The sequence below is a fragment of the Berghia stephanieae genome, chromosome 10, assembly GCF_034508935.2.
Source record: "Berghia stephanieae isolate SIO BIC M18660-M18661 chromosome 10, UCSD_Bste_1.3, whole genome shotgun sequence".
Classification (NCBI taxonomy): domain Eukaryota; kingdom Metazoa; phylum Mollusca; class Gastropoda; order Nudibranchia; family Aeolidiidae; genus Berghia; species Berghia stephanieae.
In genome coordinates, this window is record NC_088369.1 from 3,352,034 (window position 1) to 3,367,033 (window position 15,000).

The 15,000-nt window shown below is 37.3% G+C and overlaps 2 protein-coding genes across 12 annotated transcripts in view; one reads left to right on the top strand and one right to left on the bottom strand.

The window, feature by feature from the left end:
- LOC144956086 (uncharacterized) overlaps nt 1-15,000 on the bottom strand; it is a 51,689-nt gene that overhangs the window by 29,661 nt on the left and 7,028 nt on the right. For 3 of the 11 annotated variants that reach the window (XM_078886425.1, XM_078886419.1, XM_078886420.1), the window contains exon 1: nt 1,283-1,465. The exons of 4 other annotated variants lie outside the window; for them this stretch is intronic. The gene's annotated coding sequence lies outside the window, so the exon portion shown is untranslated. Of the gene's footprint in view, nt 1-1,282; nt 1,466-1,632; nt 1,672-15,000 lie in introns of those variants that run through there. 4 more of the 11 variants (XM_078886431.1, XM_078886429.1, XM_078886424.1 and 1 more) reach the window with 3 other exon arrangements.
- Nucleotides 7,301-15,000, top strand: part of LOC144955978 (uncharacterized) — a 46,627-nt gene continuing 38,927 nt past the window's right edge. The window contains exon 1 of the mRNA XM_078886240.1: nt 7,301-8,005. The gene's annotated coding sequence lies outside the window, so the exon portion shown is untranslated. The remainder of the gene's footprint in view (nt 8,006-15,000) is intronic.

A 15,000-nucleotide genomic window follows, 5' to 3' on the forward strand; every position in this document is an offset into this window, starting at 1 on the left:
TATTATTATTATTATTATTATTATTATTATTATTATTATTATTATTATCATCATTATCATTGTTATCGTTATTATCATTATTATCGATATTATCGTTATCTTTTTTATTATTATCATCATTATTATCATCTTTATTATTATTATTATTATTATTATTATTATTATTATTATTTTATTATTATTATTATTATTATTATATTATTATTATCATCTTTATTATTATTATTATTATCATTATTATTATTACTATTACTATCATCATTTGCTTTGCTTTATTATTGATTTTACTTACTTTGATCTGTTGATTGGAAATATTTTTATCCATGTAGGTATGAGTTATTTTGGCAATTGCCTGAAAATAAACCCTTGAATTGAATTATGATGTAGTTAGCATTCTATGAAAATTGTACAGATTGAAAAAAAAAATAATAGTGGCCCAACGTCTCATAACGGTATTATGAATGAATTGGACCCCGAAAAGTGTGTTTGGAAGTAAAAGTATTGTCAATACGGACTTATGTTTCTGTTTATAATAAGAAATGTAGTGAGAAGAAAAAAGTCAGAGGACAATAGAGAATAAAAAACTTGGCGGCGATTGAAGTTCGAACCCACTATCTTACTGTTACGACAACTCCGCCTGGCCGGTAGACGGTCGCTCTATAATCAACCCAAAGTTTCATTTTTTTTTTGTTATTAAATCAATTTTCAACATCAAGAGCATCCTACATAACACCTCTTAGAGACGTGGGCCACATTTAAATAAAAGCTAAGGAAATATTCACACAACTTGAACAGCGTGGCTCAGCGGTGCGGTCTTTGCTTCGTACCCGAAAGATACCGAGTTCGAATACCCGCTACGTTGTGTAGCCTTGAGCAAGTCAGTCATCTTGCTTTAGCTCATTTTGCGGCACTGCACTACGGCTAACGCCAGGGTTATTCCAGTCTTCCCTTGGAATAGACCATTGAGACACATTTCTCCTATTAGATGAATAAGGGGAATTTTATGTATTTTATTAATTATAATTGAAAAATAAAAAATAAAATCCCTCCATTCATACTATAGGGGAAATTTGTCTTTAGGGTCTATTCCAAGGGAAGACTGGAATAACCCAGGTGTCAGCAGCAGTGCAGCACCGCAAAATGAGCTAAGGCGAGGTGACTTGCTCAAGAACAAACAGCGCAGCAGCGGCGGGTGATCGAACTCGGTACCATTCGGGTACGAAGCAAAGTCCGTACCGCTGAGCCACACTGTTCCAATTTGAAGATAACAGTAACAGTTCACCTTTATAAAGCTGACAATATTAAAGTCCTTTGGATGAAATAGAGTTAGAAATAATCCTTATCCAATCCCCGTAACGAATGATAATAAACAATCCGGTCACTTGGTATAGATAGCATGCGCTTGGCTTAGAAACTCACAACATTGCCATCCGGAAGTATAACGGACCAACGCACAAAACTGTGTGTTACCTTAAACGTTTATAGTCTGGTTAATACAGTTTAGTGAGAATTACTCAAACGCGGATGGTCCGTTATACTTCCGGATGGCAATGTTGTGAGCTTCTTAGCCAAGAGCATACTATCTATACTTTGCATAACTTAGAAACATATCACTGAAGTCTTTAGACAAACCTGTCACGCCAACTACCACCAACATGATAAATTCATCCCGACGATCAGTCACAACAACACACGTGTTATTCGTTTTCAGTTTGTAAGTTATTCTCGAACTCTACTATTGAACAAACGCGTTAGCTTTTATCGCTTTCGAACACGAATATTTTATATGGGATGCGAGAAAAAAACTCCCAACAAAACTGGAAATCTTTAAAAGCCTGAAACCGCCAGACCATAAGTGGTGCCAGTCTGACATTTCACCATAATCAAACCAATTTATTGAACTTTATGTACACAAAATTTCAGAAAAATATATTGTGAAATATTTATTTGACGATTGTTTTTAAAGATAGGTACACTCCAAAGTTACCACATCGAAGACTTTGACGACTTATCAAATTTTGGTACGATCTGTCGATCCCCCATCATGCTTTATGATTATGCGTAGCCTTTTGTTTTTACAGTATCGAATTGTTTTTTTTTTATAATGTCTTAGATAATGATTCGATTCCATGAAATTTGAATTGACTCTTTAGCTGTGCATTTGTGTAAAACGTTGTACGACTCTTACACACTGTTTGACATCATTGTCCATATTTTGCTGTAGTCCATTTTATTCAAGTCAGGACTCATTGGAAACCATTTAATCTTTAGAAATAAATCAAATATGATTTCTGCTGCGTTGTATTGTAAATTATGTAACATTGTTATAAGAAAAAAATATTCCAGAAGCTATATATCCCAATAGGCTATTTGATTTTCAACGAGGCGGTGAAACTTTCTACACTAGACACACAGCACTGCTAAATAGAAGACGCAAGTTTGGAAACTTTCGATAATGTAATTTTTATACGACTTTGGTAAATAGTCTATATAGAATCTTAACCAATCATAGATTTTTAATCAAACTTAGCAATTATTAACTTATTTCTTGTTTCCAAATGTTCGACGGTTTTGATTTCTCCTTCGTATTGAAACAGCGTCACATTTTTTTCAAGTATTTTAAAAATAAAATATTTCCATATTCTTTTTTCTAAAGTCATCAAACGCTTTAAAACGTAATAATACTAATTATTATATTTGTGTTTTGTGTTTCCTATGGTCTTTGTATGTGTAAGGGTTTGGAGCACTTCCGGGATTCTGTGTCCTATATAAATCAATCATTACAATGCATGATTACCTTACAAATCTTGAGCTTTTATATAGCACAATAACCATTACACGTGCTCAAAGCGCTTTACAATGAGTTCCCTAACGAACAACAACTCGTAACATGTAGGACGAGACATAACGCCTTTTATGCAATATTACATTTTTTTCCGACAGAGACAACACTATTAACGGCCAGGTACTCATTTTACACCCGACTACGGTGAGAGAATGTGAGTAAAGAAAGAACCTTTTCCAAGGACTCAACTATGCGCCGAGCGAGGTTTGAACCCAGGACCGTCCAATCCGAAAGAGAGTGTCATACAACAAGACCAAATGACCGCAATTTACAATACATTAAACACTGAAACAAACGTTACATTCCATTCCTAAACTTATAGCCTGACACTGATCACTAAATTAGTCGCAACTCAGGGCGGCGACCACCAAAAGAAAGTGAACAGTGAGTTGTAGTTAATAGTTCATCCAATGAGAGCATAATAATTTATTTCAATGATTACTTTGATAAACAACAACTCAATTATTTTCACTTTCATTTAATTTCATGGATTGTCACATTTTCCTCATGCGTTTTTCTTCAAGGAGAGTAGTCTCAGGCTATACCAGGGCTGCCAGATGGCCGCGTGTGTGGCCAAAATTAGTTACAGAGAGAGAATCGTGTTTCTATTATACCGATCAGTTTTTCAAATGGGTCACAGCATTAGTAGAGCGTGGTCACATGAGGTTTCATTTTGCCACTTTTGAGGTCGAAATACCCTTCAACAGTCGCAACGTCACTTCCTTCGAATGACGCACGGTAACTTAGTAACTGGCTCTAAACTATCGGAACAATGGCGGACGCCCTTATTAAATATTTCTCCGACGAGCATAAAAGCGTATCCAGAGGGGGAAAAAAAAAACATTATAAATCTGATCATATTTTGACTTTTACACATTCTGATCACAAGACATATTGAAAAGTTCTAGCCAGCACGAAGAATAACAAGTACGGATTTTCTTTGTTTAGAACCAAGATGGCCGCCGTTGCTGGGCGACGTGACATCATACTATTGAATCCAATTGGCTACGAGGACCTCTGGCCACCTGGCAGCCCCATGTACGGTAAAGTACGTATCAAGGCAGGGGGTCCCGATGGCTCAGTTTGTAGAGCGAGCGTTTATTTTACACTTTACACGCAAAGGACCCGAGATCGATCCCTTGTGCAGTCAAGATTTGTTCTCACCCAACTCTTAAAAAAAAAAAGAAGAAAAAGGAAGTAAAAATTGAGCTTTTATATAGCGTAATATCCACTAAACGTGCTCAAAACGCTTTACAAGGGGCCCCTGGCCAACAGAGACATTTAACATTAATTGGGACGGGACATGTATAAAGACTGTTGGGCGATATTGCAATTATTTCGGACAGAGACAACGCTGTTAACGACAAAGTACTCATTTTATACCTGAGTACGGTGAGAGAATGTGGGTAAAGAGAATCCTCTCTCCGTCCAGCAGTGATTGGGTAGCTGGATCTGTTAGATATTTCGGAAAGTACATTACGACAAACTAGCGTCCTATCAAAAGGATAACAAGCAATTGTTTTTGTCCGATTCAACGCTAACGGCTCTGAAGAATTTCTTTCTTTTCTTTTTAGTGATGGCACTGTTCGATTCATCGTCTGAGTTTACGAATTCCGATATAATAATATTATGGAAACGTAAACGAAAATTCGAGCGTAATCCGTAGCCGTCCGTTCCAACTCTGTCTACAACACGACGATCACTCCATCTCGATTACTATTTAGTGACTATTTATTTATTATCTACCTGGAAACTAACACAGATCTGCCGACTTGGAAATGTAAAAATTCGTAATTTTTAGGCATAGGAGATGAAAATTGTAGTCAGTATAGTTAAATTTAAAAATCAACAATTAAAACTTATAGACAGTATGAAATTGACGTCACTCGGGTCTTTGTTATTGCTTGTTGCCATCCGAATTTATGAGGATTCCGACTAAACTGTAGTAACCAGACTATAAACGTTCAAGGTAACACACAGTTTTGTGTATTGGTCCATTATACTTCCGAATGGCAATGTTGTGTGCTTCTTAGCCAAGCGCAAACTATCTATAGTTACGAGTAGCCTAGTATGCGCTAGGCTAAGTAGCTCACATCGTCAACCGGAAGTATAGTCTGGATAGTACAGTTTAGTGAGAATTACTCATAAACGTGGATGTCAAAAATCAATAACAAAGACCCGAGTGGCGTCAACTTCATTCTATCTATTGAAAATGAAAGTTAATGCCAAACTGTGGATTTTGTGAGGGAAAACACTTCAAAATCCAAAGTTTGGCATCAACTTTCATTTTCAATAGATAGAATGACGTCACTCCGGTCTTTGTTATTGTTTTTTTTTTTTTTTTTTTGTTGTTTTTTTTTTTTTTTGCCATCCACGTTTATCAGTAATTCTAACTTAACTGTATTATCCAGACCATAAAAGGTCATGGTTACACAGAGTTTTGTGTGTTGGTCGGTTATATTTCCGGATAACAATGTTGTGAGCTTCTTAGCCAAGCGCATACTATCTTTAACTTTTAATGACTTAGAGATGTTCATGAAGTTATGAAACTGGACCCAAAATGTCGTAATTCAACGAATTTTTCGTAACCTCAGGCAGGTCTGCGAACGACTGACCCACTCACTGTGTCCTTATAAAGCATATTATTATTTCTAATATTGGATGGCAATGTTGTGAGCTTCTTAGCTCTTATCTATATTATAGATAGTATGCGCTTGGCTAAGAAGCTCACAATATTGCCATCCGGAAGTAGAACGGACCATCACACAAAACCATGTGTAACCATTAACCATGAACTTTTAGAGTCTGGTTCATACAATTTAATGAGAAGTACTCATAAACGTGGATGGCAAAAACCATAACAAAGACTTGAATGACGTCATCTTTGAACAATCTATAGACACACAGCAGCATTATTCTGCCTTACTCTGGAAAAACTCATATTTTAAAATATGACCAGAAAACTTGTCCTTCAAATATCGATCGATTTTTAAATGACCCTCATCTTGGCAAAAACTCTCAAACTCGGGACTTCGGCGAAGTTCTTGTGAAAATGTAGATAATCTCAAAACCGCGCAAGATCATGTTCATTGCAACAGTGTTAAATCAAGCCCATAATACGCTTCAACAGACGTAACGTCACTTCCCTCGTAATCTCGCATGGTAACTTAGTAACTGGCTCTAAACTATCGGAACAATGGTGGACGCCCTTATGAAATATTTCTCCGACGAACATAAAAGCGTATCCAGAGGAACAAATACATTATAAATCTGATCTAATAAATCTGTTTTGACTTTTACACATTCTGATCTCAAGACATATGAAAAGTTCTAGCCAGCATGAAGAATAAAAAGTACCGATTTTCTTTGTTTAGAATCACAATGGCCACCGTTGCTGGGCGACGTGACATCAGACTATTGAATCCAATTTCTGTTAGGTTATCAGACCTGCAAATATGTGCTGAGATGATGATGGTAATATTTGTAAATGTAAAAAAGAAAAAAAAAAATAAAAAAAATACAACTTGAGCTTTTATAGAGAGCAATATCCACAAAACGTCTTCAAGAGCTTTACAAAGGATCCCTGACCAACCACAACATGTAACATGTAGAACGAGACATGACGCCTATTCGGCGATATCACACTTTTTCCGACGCTGTTAACGGCTAGCTACTCATTTTCACATGAGTACTGTGAAAGAATGTGAGTAAAACGCCTTTTCACAAGGACTCGACTATGCGCCGAGCGAGGGTCGAACCCAGGACCTTCCGATTCGAAAGCGAGTGTCATACCACAAGACCACATATACCACGATAAACAAGAAATATAAGTAGGACTCCATTAATCATAGATAACAGATCTCTGCCACCGATTAAACCAATCGGAATGTGTATATTTCCAGTCACACTATCTCTGCTCTTATCACTATAATTCTTAACACACAACAACAACCGCTTGGACGTAAGTGTGTTGCAAGCTAAAAGTTATCTAACTTTAATAAAGTTTTGTTACATGTAAACAACGCGTTATTTAACTACACTCAATACAAATAGGGTTCAATAGTCGTGACATCACTTCCCTTGTAATGACGCATAGTAACTGGTTCTAAACTATCGGAACAATGGCGGATGCCATTATCTCCTTCATCACCGCCCTTATAAAATAATTCTCCGACGAGCATAAAAGTGTATCCAGGGGAGAGAAACATTATAAATCTGATCATGTTTTGACTTTTATGCATTCTGATCACATGACTTGTGAAAAAGTTCTAGCCAGCATAAAGAATAAAAAGTTCCGATTTACTTTGTTTAGAACCAAGCTGCTGGTTGCTGGGGGACGTGACATCAGACTATTGAATCCTATTAACACGAATCAGATTATGTGTACCTATTTCCAATTATTATCTCTCATCTTATCATACATTTTAACACACAACAACACTCTCTGATGCTAAGTAAGTAGTATGGAAACGTGTTAAGCATACCAAACATAGTGTTGTGTTCTATATATAGTATGTGCTTGGCAAAGAAACTCACAAAATTGCCATCCGGAAATATGACGAACTAGCAGACAAAACTGTGTGTATCCATGAACGTTTATAGTCTGGTTAATACAATTTAGTGAGAATTACTCATAAACACGGATGGCAAAAAACAAAGACAAAGAGGTCAACTATATTCTATCTATAGACACCTAGATAACCACGCCTCTCGGACAGTAGTCATAATGTAAACAATAGAAAATGATTTGTAAACATAGCAAACCACACAGACTTTACAATCGATGGATATTTTACTTAAATGCATAACATCAAAATTGGATAATAACAGTTTTATACTTAAAGAGTGTTCTAGAGATGAATGATAATCGGTGAGAACTGATCCCTTCTCTGGATGTCAGAAAATGACAGCGAACACAGCCGAGAGCAGTCAACTGCATTTGATCTATGTTTCTTTTCCAGTAAGATATGTGGAGTCAAAACATATATCAATGCATACTTTACATGGTCCAAAACAGACGTGGAGGAGAAGCCTTCACCAAGATTTGAGCGTCTCCAATCTTACCTGGAGTGAGGCAAAGGTCTGTGCCAAGGACAGAAGAAGATGGAAGAGTGCTGTTGAGGCCCAATGCTCCGCCAGGAGCAAAGATGCATAAGTCAAGTAAGTCATACTTTACATGGAATAAATTCTTTTTTTTTTAATTTCATTTGATCGGATATTCTCGTAAAATCAAATACTCATAAGACAATTAATTTGACTGGCGTTGGGCTAAAAATGAAACTGGAATACGTCCATGACTTTTCTCTACAGTCAAGATATGTTTTCGTTTTGTCAAGTTTTGGTGTATATGTCTTTATTTTCTTTTTCCTTTCTTTTCCCCCCACTATTTTACAATTTTTATTTGGTTCAAAGATTATGTGAGTTTTATGTCTATGGATACTGGGCACGATCCATAGATAGTTCGAAGATGACGTCAATCAGGTCTTTGTTATTGTTTTTTGCCATCCGCGTTTATGAGTAATGCTCACTGAACTGTATTAACCCGACTATAAACGTTCATGGATACCCATAGTTTTGTGTGTTGGTCCGTTATACTTCCGGATGGCAATGTGCTCGAGGTCATTGGTCACATTGCAAAGTGTGCTCAAAATGACCCACATAGTGAAAAGTGTTCACAGATCGAGAAATGTCCAACGTCAAAATTGATCATTTTACTCATCATGACCCATGGGTATTTTTACAACTTTCATAAACAAAGCAGAGTGTTTAGATATATTCAGAAATGTCCAATCGTTGTACAGCAACAAATGTGATTGATGACTCGGTTGGACGAAAACACGAATATAGATCGCTCCCATTATAAAAAAAAGATAAATGATTTTTAATTAGTAAATATCATGCAATCAAAAATAAATAAAGAAACAAACAAAAAATCACTCAAAGACTGGTTTATAGATAGTATGCGCTTGGCTAAGAAGCTCACAATATTGCCATCCAGAAGTATAACGGACCAACACACAAAACTATGTGTAACCATGAACTTTTATAGTCTGGTTAATACTGTTTAGTGAGAATTACTCATAAACGTGGATGGCAAAAAAAAAAAAAAAAAACAATAACAAAGACAGGAGTGACGTCACCTTCGTTCTATCTATAAAATTAACAAATCTAATAAGTCTGAAGACAATTATAGATCCTAACAGTTGCAGTCATTTCGGTGGTTGGCGGATCAAACCTCTGAAGTCCCGATTTTCACGATCGGCGGATCAAACCTCTGAAGTCCCGATTTTCACGATGGGCGGATCAAAATTCTGAAGTCTACATACAAGCTGCTTTGCGCACCGTGTTATATTTAATGTTTTGGGGGCTGATCGGACCTCTGATGTCATCAATTCAATAAAACATGGCGTGCAAAGCTCGTATGTAGACTTCAGAGTTTTGATCCGCCGATCGTGAAAATCGAGACTTCAGAGGTTTGATCCGACGATCGTGAAAATCGAGACCAGAGGTTTGATCCGCCGACCGTGAAAATCGGGACCAGAGGTTTGATCCGCCGATCGTGAAAATCGGGACTTCAGAGTTTTGATCCGCCGATCGTGAAAATCGAGACTTCAGAGGTTTGATCCGCCGATCATGAAAATCGGGACTTCAGAGGTTTGATCCGCGGACCATCAATTTACTTCAACTTGGTCAATCAGACATAATACCGTTTTGAGACGGTTGGTCAAATATTAGCAGGTCTGAAAACCAAACACTTACGGGTTGGCTTGATTCAACATTGGGGGTGCCGACAGCTCAGTTGGTAGAGCACTCACTTCACAATTAAAGGGACTGAGATCGATCCCAGGTACGGTCGAGATTATTTTTCTCCTGATCCTCCCCCCCCCACCACTCAGCAGTGATTGGGTAGCTGGGTATGTTAGTTCTTGCGGAAAGTACTTTGCGATAGATTAGCGTCCTATCCAAAGGGTCGCAAGTAATTTCTATTGTCCGTTTCACGCTATAGAAACCGGGATAAACTTCGGCTCCATGAGGCTAATGGCTCTGAAAGGGATTGTTTTCTGAGTTAACATTGTTGTAAATGGACAATATTTTACGTTGGTTTGAGTATATTTCCATTACAACAATGAGCATATTCTAACAATTTGGGTCATCATAATATCTGCAAGCACGTTCTAGTCAATTATATGTGCATCATAACGAACTGAACAAGTGTCTATGAAGGGTGCCGGACAAAGCAAGAAAGAAAAATACAAGAAACATTAAACCATCACCAAAAAAAAAAAAAAAGAAAAGATCCACTGGGGATAAAGCTTTCTGATTACCGGTCAGTCTTAATAAGTTTGTATGTGCATCACTCACTACCGGTCAGTGTCTTAATAAGTTTGTATGTGCATCACTCACTGCGCATCTGTTTGTCTTGTTTTTTTTTATAAATTGCGATTTGGAAATATCTAATCTTTGTTATCTGAACACAGCGCAGAAACGGTAACGATTTCTCGCAAATCGTCGTCAACTTGTCAGGTAGAAAGAAGTCACAACGGGCTTGTGACAACCCATCAGTCTATCAATGCAGCTATAGATAGTATGCACTTGGCTAAGAAGCTCATAACATTGCCATCCGGAAGTATAACAGACCATCACACAACACTGTGTGTATCCATGAACGTTTATAGTCTGGTTAATACAATTCAGTGAGCATTACTCATAAACGCGGAGGGCAAAAAACAATAACAAAGACAAGAGTGACGTCATCTTCGAACTATCTATACAAGTATAGATAGTATGCGCTTGGCCAAGGAGTTCACAACATTGCCATCCGGAAGTATAACGGACCAACACACAAACTCTGTGTAACAATGAACTTTTATAGTCTGGTTAATACAGTTTAGTGAGAACAACTCACAAACGCGGATGGCAAAAACAATAACAAAGGCCTGAGTGACGTCATCTTCGAACTATCTATCGAGCTGCTCACTTAACATTAATTCAGAAAGTCGTAGTTTTCAAGATAATCTAAATGTTGCTGCTGGAAGTTCGAAGAAATAAATAATAATGTGAAATTGAATGTAAGCTTCAATTTAATTACAAAAACAGATCAAATGAAGGTTTCGGGTTTCCCCTTTATCAACAAAACAGGATGAATGAAATACCACAGATGAATGAAAAGATGTGGTAGTGGCGTAGTTAAGATGAATCCGAAACGTTCATTTGATCTGTTTTTGTAATTAAATTGAAGCTTACATTCAATTTCACATTATTATTTATTTGTAGTTTTCAAGGGGAAAAAATATAAATCACGATAAATAAATAAAATAATAAAATAACTAAATTCCCTTTATTCATCCCTAAGGGGAAATTTTTCTTTAGGGTCTATTCCAAGGGAAGACTGGAATAACCCAGGCGTCAGCCGCAATGCAGCGCCGCAAATTGAGCTAAGGCGAGATGACTTGCTCAAGGCCACACAACGCGGCGGGTAGTCGAACTCGGTACCTTTTGTGTACGAAGCAAAGACCGTACCGCTGACCCACGCAGTCCCACTTTACAAATTAATATGTTTGGTTCAGCATGATAAAAGAAATAATCTCAGAAGTCTTAATTATAGGTTCTATGCGACGTGTACAGATATGCAGGTCTGACATCCGAACATCTTTATGGGCCTAGTATGACATTGTTGTAAAGGACAATATTTTGCGTCATTTTTTGAGATTTTCTTATTTCCATTACAACGATGAGCCCAAAACAAAATTGGGTTATCAAACCTGAAAATAAGTACACATTAGTTCTGTGGCACTATATTTTTCATTTCGGTAGGATTTATTGAGTCAAAAACGCATATGTGACCCTTCGTCTCAAAACGGTATTATGTCGGAATGAATAAGATGCTGTAAATTAAATTTATGGCCAGAAATACCAGACTTGCAATGAGTTTGTATGTTTTATTGAAGAGAATGAATATCGTATCTTAGAATGATAAATAGCAATAATTCAAATTTTTGACCAGTTTAGCTTTAATTTAGCTTTTTAGTATCTGGTTCATCCCGACAAAATACCGTTTAGAGCCGATGGGTCACATAGTATTTATTCAGTTCTGTAACTGGAGTCAAAAATTCGTAATGTTACGATTTTGTTTGAAGTACGAAGCAGGTCTGTACAAATCACCAACGTTATTCGTCGTTGCTACTTTGCCAATAATATCATATATTATTGCGACTTTTTGTTCCAACTGGTATGTGTGTGTATGTATGTGTGTGTGTGTGTGTGTGTGTGTGTGTGTGTATGTGTGGGCTGTGGGGGTGAGGGGGTGAGTTGGGGGGGGGGGGGGACAAGTGATAGGGGAAGAAAAGACGCATATATCAAATAAATGCATTCGACAGTGTCCGCTGTCATTTTGTGACAGTCGGAGAAGGGATCACTTAGTTCTCACCGATTCCTTTCTAAAACACTCGGAAGTATAAATAAAGCCGTTAATATAAAATAGTGATGCTATGCGTTTAAATAAAATACTCAATCATGAAAACGTTGCTGCTTGAAGTAAGCTCGAAGGAAAAAATAAAGATAAGTATTAATTGGGGGAATGAATGATGCATAGATCAAATGCGGTTGACTGCATTCAACTGTGTCCCCTGCCCCTTTTTTTTTTTGACATCCAGAGACGGGATCAGTCAGTCCTCAACGATTCCTTTCTAAAATACTTTTAAGTATAAAGCCGTTTATATCAAATATTGATGCTATGCGTTTAAGTAAAATACTCACAACATCTGCCCGTCAAGTGAAATATACTAACACATACAAATAGTCAAATTGAAACTAAACTGCGGCTATGTGGTCTAGTGGTATGACACTCGCTTTCGGATCGGGAGGCCCTGGATTCGAGCCTCGCTAGGCGCATTGTTGAGTCCTTGGAAAAGGCTCTTTGCTCACATTCTCTCACCGTACTCAGGTCTAAAATGAGTACCTGGCCGTTAACAGCGTTGTGTTTGTCCGAAAAATTGTAGTATCGCCTAACAGGCATCATGTCCCGTCCTACATGTTAAATGTTGCTGTTGACCAGTGACCCCTTTGAGCACATTTAGTGGATATTGCGCTATATAAAGGTCAAGTTCAAGTATAAAGCCGTTAATATTAAATATTGATGTTATGCGTTTAAGTAAAATACTCACAACATCTGCCCGGCAGGTGAAATATACTCACACATGACAACTAGTCAAAGTGATATTAAACTGCTAGCTAGAATAATTGTCTTCAAACTTGTTAGAATTAATCGTTCTATTTTATAAACCCGTCTTTGAGTAATTGTTTGTTTGTTTGTTTATTTTTGGTTGTATGATATTGGCTAATTTGTTTAAAATTCATTTTACTATTATTTTTTTATAACTGTCATTGACATAAAACTGATAGAATCTTTGGACCAAATCTGAATTTTAAATTAGCGAGAGAAAAAATTCAAAGAAATAAGAAAAAAAAAACACACCTCGACTGGGAATCGGCTGAATTAAGTAATGAACACAAAGAAGTATGGCGGCTTCGTTTTGGTTTTTATGTTTTTAAGGATTTTACGGCGCTTTCAACACATTAAGGTCATATCAGCGCCAGTAAAAAGGAAGAAAATGGGATAGTGAAAAGCTCTAAAATTACAATGAAAGTGCCCAAGGAAATGGAAGACAAGGGGGAACTGATTCACATAGGGAACAGATGTAGAATTCAAGAGCATTGTACTTAGTTTGAGATCACATAAAAGTCTCTTCCAGGACAAGCACAGGTGCTCACTAGAGGAATACACTCAAATTTTTTATAAATCATATATCATATGTAAACAAAACATAATACAGTGCATGACAGAGAGATGATTTAAAGGAAAAAAATATCATCTCCCAAAACTAACTATACATTTGACTGTTTCCCTCTCACCAAGGGTATCCGGTCAGGGCCAGGACAAAACCAAGTAATCTCATTACAAGACAAAGACAGAAAGCAAGTTGGAAAACAGATATAAGGGGATAGAAGACACAATATGTACCTCCCTGCCCACTATGGGAGATCAGGAACCCCAACCGGAATATGACGGCTTCAAAATAAAAACAAAAACCCCAAACATGGAACGTTTTGGTCTCAAGACCCCTTTTCGGCTAATAATATTTTTATTCATAACGCACAAAACTTTATGTAACAGAATTAATTAATCACCCAACAGCCGGTCCAATAGCAAAAACTTGCTTTCACTTATAGATCGAACAAAAGAAACAACTGGAGCTTTTATATAGCGCAATATCCACTAAACGTTCTCAATGGGCTTTACAAAGAGTCCCTGGCGACGTGCACTTATTTGCAGGTCTGATAATTCAATTTCTTATGGGCTCATTGTTGCAATGGAAATCTAAAAAAATTACGCAAAATATTGTCCATTCCAACAATGTTAGAATAGGCCTATAAGTGGGTTGGTTCGGGTGTCAGACCCGGATATATGTAAACGTCGGTCCCTGGCCAAACAGCAACACGAAACAAGTTGGACGAAACATGACGACTGCTAGGCGATATTACATTTTTTTCCCGACAGAGACAACGCTATTAACGGCCAGGTACTCATTTCACACCTAAGTACGATGAGAGAATGTGAGTAGAGAGCCTTTTCAAAAGACTCAGCTATGGGCCTCTCAGAGCATGGATCGAACCCAGGAACTTCAGATCCGAAGCCGAGTGTCACACCAGTAGACCACAGAGCCGCATCATATGATTATGATTGGATAAGATAATTTTAGTAACACACCAGGTGGCCAGATGTACTCCAAATTTGGGACTAAGGAATTTCCAGGTTTGAGAGTTTTTTGGGTTTTTATTTTTTCTCAAGAAAGATTAGGGTCATTTTAATAAAACCTTGTCCCCTAGACTAAAATATTTACCGACATTGAATAATAGATAAATAAATAATTAATAAATTCCCTTTATTCATCCCCAAGGGACAACAATTTGTCTTTAGGGTCTATTCCAAGGGAAAACTGGAATAACCCAGGCGTCAGCGAGTCGAAGTGCAGAGCTAGCTTCGCAAATTGAGCTAGGGCGAGGTGACTTGCTCAAGACCAATCAATGAACGAGGCAGGTAGCCGAACTCGCCTACAGTACCTTTTGGGTACGAAGTGGTTACTGAACGGTTAAAG